Below are 6,000 nucleotides of genomic sequence, written 5' to 3' on the forward strand. Positions count from 1 at the left end.
TGTTATAATTCCACAGCATTATGTTCATTATATATCATATGATATATTATAGCTTAAAAACTTATAATATATATGATATATTATATATGACATATTATAGCATATGTACTATATAACATAGGGCAAAGCACATATAATTTACCACAGATGGATTTGGACTTCAAAATCCATCTGATCATGCTATGCAAGAGAAACCAGTTGACACCTGATAGAAACCTTTCTAGCCAGACCCATTATTCCATGGCACACCAACAGCCAGGGACAAAAATCAGCCTCGGACACTGTTGTGTCTTGGATGAAGGGATGCTATCCCACATTTTCCCTGCTGCTCCCTGCTCGAAACTGGAGCAGATACTCAAGAACRTGGGGTACCCTCAGTGAAACCAGTGCAAGTGACAAGAAAAGCCCTCTGCCTGCAGATAGTCTGTCCCAGCATCTTTTTCWTGTCTCTTTTTTTCTTCTACCACCTTGCAAAATCGAGGTGCYCATCAGCCCAAACTCCTGCTGCAGGAACCAGCAGGGCTGAGGAGCTTCTTCACCTACCTTCTTCCTGAGCCTCTTCTGTGGGTCAGATGTCACACAGAAAAAGAAATGGGAGGAGAAAATTACAACAGGAAATATGTTATTGGAACATTCCTGAGGTTTGCCAAGCTCCCAGGCTGTTACGGGTAAGAATACACTATGATGGAATTTTGGGGTGAGAGAGAATTAAAAATAACAATTTTATGGGCACATTATGAGGTTATAAATGTTACTGAAATATGGGAATATGACCACAAGTGGAAACCACATAAAAAGGCATCCAATATGTTATTCTTTATTAGAGCTGGYTAAAATACCCTAAACCAAACTTTTGGTGAATTTTTAATCAGAAATAAAACTGCTRCATTTCTTTTGCTTTACATTTTTTTCTCAAATGGTGAAAAATTTTCACCGACATTTATCAATTTTTGACATGTCAAACAAATTCATTCCTGAATTTCACCAGATGAATATAAACTTTATAGGGTGTCCCCCCTCCCTTTAAAATATTCATTTCAACACCATTGTGCCAAAAATAAGTCAAGCAGTTCAGTAAAAAAGGTAGAACAAAACAAATATATATGTTTTTACATGCAAATATGCATACATATACACATATATATGTTTATATAAAAAATCATGTATGTGTGTATATTATATACTTTTTTTATATATAGATACATTTTATTTCTTTCAAATATATGAGTGGTTTAGTTTGGTCTTTTTAAACAAATAAAACAGGTTAATAAAAAATTCCCCACCAGCTCAATAAATGACATCAACGTCCACTATTGCATTGATATCTGTGGCTCAAGACCAAYTCCTGGCCCTTGGGTGTCTTCCCACACATTCTCTCTCCACGCTGAGAGAGAAAGAAAGCAAAGCCATGTCACATACCTTCTTCCTGAGCTTCAGGTGGCAAGTGTCATGGGACAAGAAGCAACAGCAAGCAGGGAAATGAAAACAGAAAACTGTTAGAAACTGGTGTTGGGGTGAGCTTAGGCCTGGAGAAAAAAATGGTGGTTAGRAAGTGATGGAGAAAAGTTACATGAAAAATGAATGGATGGCTTCAGAAAGAAACACAAAGGTTAAGCAAAAGTATGGAGCAAGGGGAAGATACACCTCAGAGGAGTCAGTCATGCAGATTAAAAAAATTTGAAAGTCACCTGCCTATTAATTTCATATCAGTCATTAAATACTTGAAAACAAAAAGTAGATGGTTAGGGAAGAAAGGAGAAAGGCAAGAAATGCTTCTCCTTTAAGAAAGGCTTGTCTGTAGAAGCAACACCCTTCGCTTGCTCTTGTGATATTTGACAAGATGTGAAGGATGGAGCATGAAGAAMACCTTCCCCTTCCTGGCTCTGCCACTCCACGCAGGACTAGAGACAGATGATGGCTGAAGGCAGCTCTGCAACCTGTTTGGTGTCTCTGTTTTCCTTTTCTTTTCTTGAGCCCCTGATCCCTTCACAAGCAATTCAAGGGGAAATAGTGATTTAAGGATAATGTACCTTTCAGCAGGAACTACTCTCACCATGGCCACAGTTACACCTCTGTTCCCACCACCACTGATGGGAATTTGCCTGTTGGACCATAAAAAAAAAAAAAAAAGGCAGCTGTGTATAAATCCCCAAGAGGGACATTTCTACACAGGGACAACTCTGTCTCTGAGCTGATCTTATACCCTCCATGAGCAATTATTCTACCTCCGGTAAAGGGTTTCCTTTTGACCCTTTGCAGATATCATAGACATGGAGGGCAGATCCTGGGAGAAATTCCAGGATTTTGGCCCTTAATAGCCAAAGGCCCTRTTCCAGTCACCTTTGGAAAATGAAGGATGACAGCAGCTGGAAGCCACTCTTGCCTGAGCTGAAGCCAGCATGTCAAAAGTGCCCAGCAAAGACAGTGATACATCTCCAAAATCATCTTCTCCCTGCTGCCTATAAAAGGTGAAACAACTTGGGTGAGAAGGGTTTTCATGCTCCATCTTTCCAGATCAGCACTCTGTCTCTCACAGCTTGTCAAATCATATTTTGCCAGCTAAAGGCATGGTAAGAAACGTCATCTTTGCCAGTTGGTTCTCTGCCCTGCCTTTTCTATCCTCAGCAGTGCCCTGTGAGCTGCCCCTCAGGAGCTGGACAACCTGCTCTTCCTTTCAATTTCAAAATTTAAACTCAATCTGTGGMCACTGCCATGAGAATGGCAGGATTTCACCCACGTTATGTTATGTGGGCACTGCCCCAGTCCCTGCTCTAAAARGTTCTGAGTTTATGGCCAGGTGAGCCCCCAGCTTTTTCCCCATCCCCTCATAGAAATATCCATTTCACTGTAACGTGAATGCTCTGTAACATCACAGCCTCAGCTTGGCTGATTTTTTGTTTTCCAACTGGTTTACTGATCGAGTGTTTCAGATCGCCTTTAGCAGCAAGCACCAAAGAGAAGGGTGAAGTGTAGACAAGGGAGAAGCAGGGCCAAGAATCAAAGAAAGAAAAATTACGTTCCGCTTTTTTTGTTACCTTCTTCTTCATACTCCTCTGCATTGAAATGGGAGAGGGGGAAAAAAGCAGACAAATCAACCACCAGATTTGACACATCAGGAGGACATTACCCATGGCAGAGCCCTCTGTGCTCAGAGGGATGATGGGCAAGATGGTTTCTAAGAGGCCATTTGCAAATCAGCGAGTCAAATAACAGATTAAATTACTTTGAAAATAAAAAAGAGTAGTTGTAAAAAGGGGAAGAAGACGATAAAGTATTGAATTTTTCCTTGGGCAATGGGAACTCAGGGTTACACGAGCATTAGAAGGAAAAAGGTAGCAAGAGGGCCTCTGAATATAAGAAGATTTTATATGGTATTGCTTATAAACATCGTGAGGATTTATGTTTTAAAACTGAATATATTACATATACAAAAGTTTCAAAATAAATTGCCAGCAGATGGCAGTGCCCCTACAAAAATTAGCAGCATCCCCTCCCACCAGGGCATGAATTTGGAGCTGAAACCCCAAGGCTGCCCGCAGCACGAACACGRCCAGGCTGCTACAGGTGGTGTAAAAACACCAGAAGATGGGGGCGGTCAGACAGACAGAAGCACGAAAAAAGAAACTTCAGGTTTGTCTAACCATACCAGCTGGCACAGCCAGCAAATGCTGCAGSCTTGCACAGAAGCAATTACAGACAGATTCAAGACTTACCCTCTCCTTGCTCCCTGTGAGAGAGGAAAAAAGGATATTGAAACTAAATAAGTATTTCTTCCACTCTGTACTGACGTCAAGCTTTAAAMCATTCACTAAAGCACCCCAATGCAATGTTGTTTAAAGTCTGTTGTTCCTTCTTGCCCCCATTTTCTCTGCTCTTCCAGGAAATATTTGGTTTTAAGAATAGTAAAGTGACTGGGTTTGGGTTTATTTTAAATACTGCTCCTGATTCTGGAGGTGCATATGGATCCACATCCAGGAATAATCCCCACCCCAGGACTCTGACACAGGAGCACCATGTGGGGCTGACAAAGGTGTCCCTCAGACCCAGAGTGCCAGGAAAGCCAGCCTGCAATGGCCCCACTAACCCAGATGTGCTGCAGCCTAGGGCTGCCTAACAAAAATCTGGCATCAAACAGGTGCTGCTCAATGTTGATCTCATGGCTGTACCAACATCAGCCTTGTGGCCTGCTCCTCTTCCTCACCCACGCTCACCAGCTTCTCCTGCTCTACCATCCCCTTGCAGGAAACCCACCCCCCATGGCAACTCTAGGGCCACATTCTAAAGGACAGAAATGTTGGTTTGGGATTGCCTGAACAAGGTGCCAAATTTCATCTTAAGAAAAAAAAAAAAAAAAAAAAAAAAAAAAAAAAAAAATAAAAAAAAAAAAAAAAAAAACCTAAGAGCTGTACAGAATGGAACAGGTTGAGCTGAACTTGTCTGAAAGCAGACGAGAGGGATAAGTGACCACTGCAGGTCTGTCCACGATTCCTCTGATCCCATGACTGCCCTAAATCTCCCCTCTGTACCTACTAATGTAAAAATGTCAAATAATCCCATCAGGTTTGGTTATATTACTCTAGATTTGTTAAACCAGGGCAGAAATCACTGTGCTGTGAATTTTATTCCTCCTCCTCTGAGTGCAGCGCCAGAGGCACCGGGGGCAGGCTGAGCTGGGCGAAGGTGTTTGGGACATGTCCTGTGTTGGACACAGAGGGGATTTTTGACACTCTACRTCCAAATGCCCCCTCCCCACTGGCTCAGGGGGCTCTAGGCTGAGCACAGAGCAGCGCCCTGCAGGGATGCCCTCACTGCTGTGGGGAGCCCAGCCCAGCAGAAGAGCACACACACAACYTTCTCTCTACTTACACTTCCTCGGTATCAGACATGTTGGCAATTAGTTTCTAGACAAAAGAGAAAGAAAACAAACAAGAAAAAGAAGAAAAAAGGTGTTATTAATGAGTGYACCTCATAAAAAATACCAAGGCAGAAACAGATGGATCGACATTTGAGGATAAAGAAAGCCAAGCACCTGCTTTCCCACACAGCAAGCAGTTCCCCACCAACACTGACATTCTGGGAGAAGCACAGACCATGTCAGAGGACAAGGGAGGGSAGGAGGAAAATATCATCGGGAAAGGCATATCCCATCAACCCAGCTGCTTCCCACAAGCAGACCCAGGGGCTGCCTAGTCCCAGCTTTAAATTAAAAAACACCCAGAGCTCAGGGAGACAGGCAAGGCCAGGATGTTCTCCTGCACCCAGCTGACGTTTCTGTTGCTCCAGCAAGATCAGAGAAATTTTTCCTTCTTTTGTGCTACCACAAGTGAGAAGGTACCAGCTCCTAAGCCTCAGAGTTAAAAAAAATAACTGAAACTACCAATTTACCTAGAGATAAATACTTATTTGTCTGCACCCAGAAGTKTGTCTGGTTTTTGCAACTGATGAGTGAGTGAAAAATAATTTGTTGATTAGTAGATGATGAAAACCAGCCACATGCCTGGTTAGGCAGTTCACACTGATATAACCATTTCTGTGTAATGCAACACTGGCTTTCCTGAAAGCATCAGCTGTCCTGAGGCCAGGGGAGAAGATGAGGAAAGGCCCCCTGAAATTGTCTCCAAATCCACAGTAGGTCTTAAATTAGAAAGCCAGACTTCTCCTTGCTGGCCCAAACCCTGACTTTCATGACTTCATTATTCAGCTGATATATGAGAGATGTCTTGAAGGAGCAGGTGGGCTGACTTAGGTTCAAAAGGAACAACTGCAGCTCAGCAGCTTTCTATTTCAGAGGAAGGCAGTAATCCCACAGGCTCCAAGCCTGCCCTATAAGGGATTCTCTCCATTCCCCAGCAATGACCTTGGGCACCATACGTTAACATCAACAGGATTTAAAACCCCCATGTTCCAAGGAGAGATAAACAGCCAACTTTTTTTTTTCTTCTTTTAGTTCCTCATTGATTCTCTTTCTGAAATTCAGCACTGCCCTGGAAGTAGTGCCAG

Source organism: Malurus melanocephalus, unplaced genomic scaffold, assembly GCF_030028575.1.
Source record: "Malurus melanocephalus ecotype Western Australia unplaced genomic scaffold, MMel_1.1 scaffold_165, whole genome shotgun sequence".
Classification (NCBI taxonomy): domain Eukaryota; kingdom Metazoa; phylum Chordata; class Aves; order Passeriformes; family Maluridae; genus Malurus; species Malurus melanocephalus.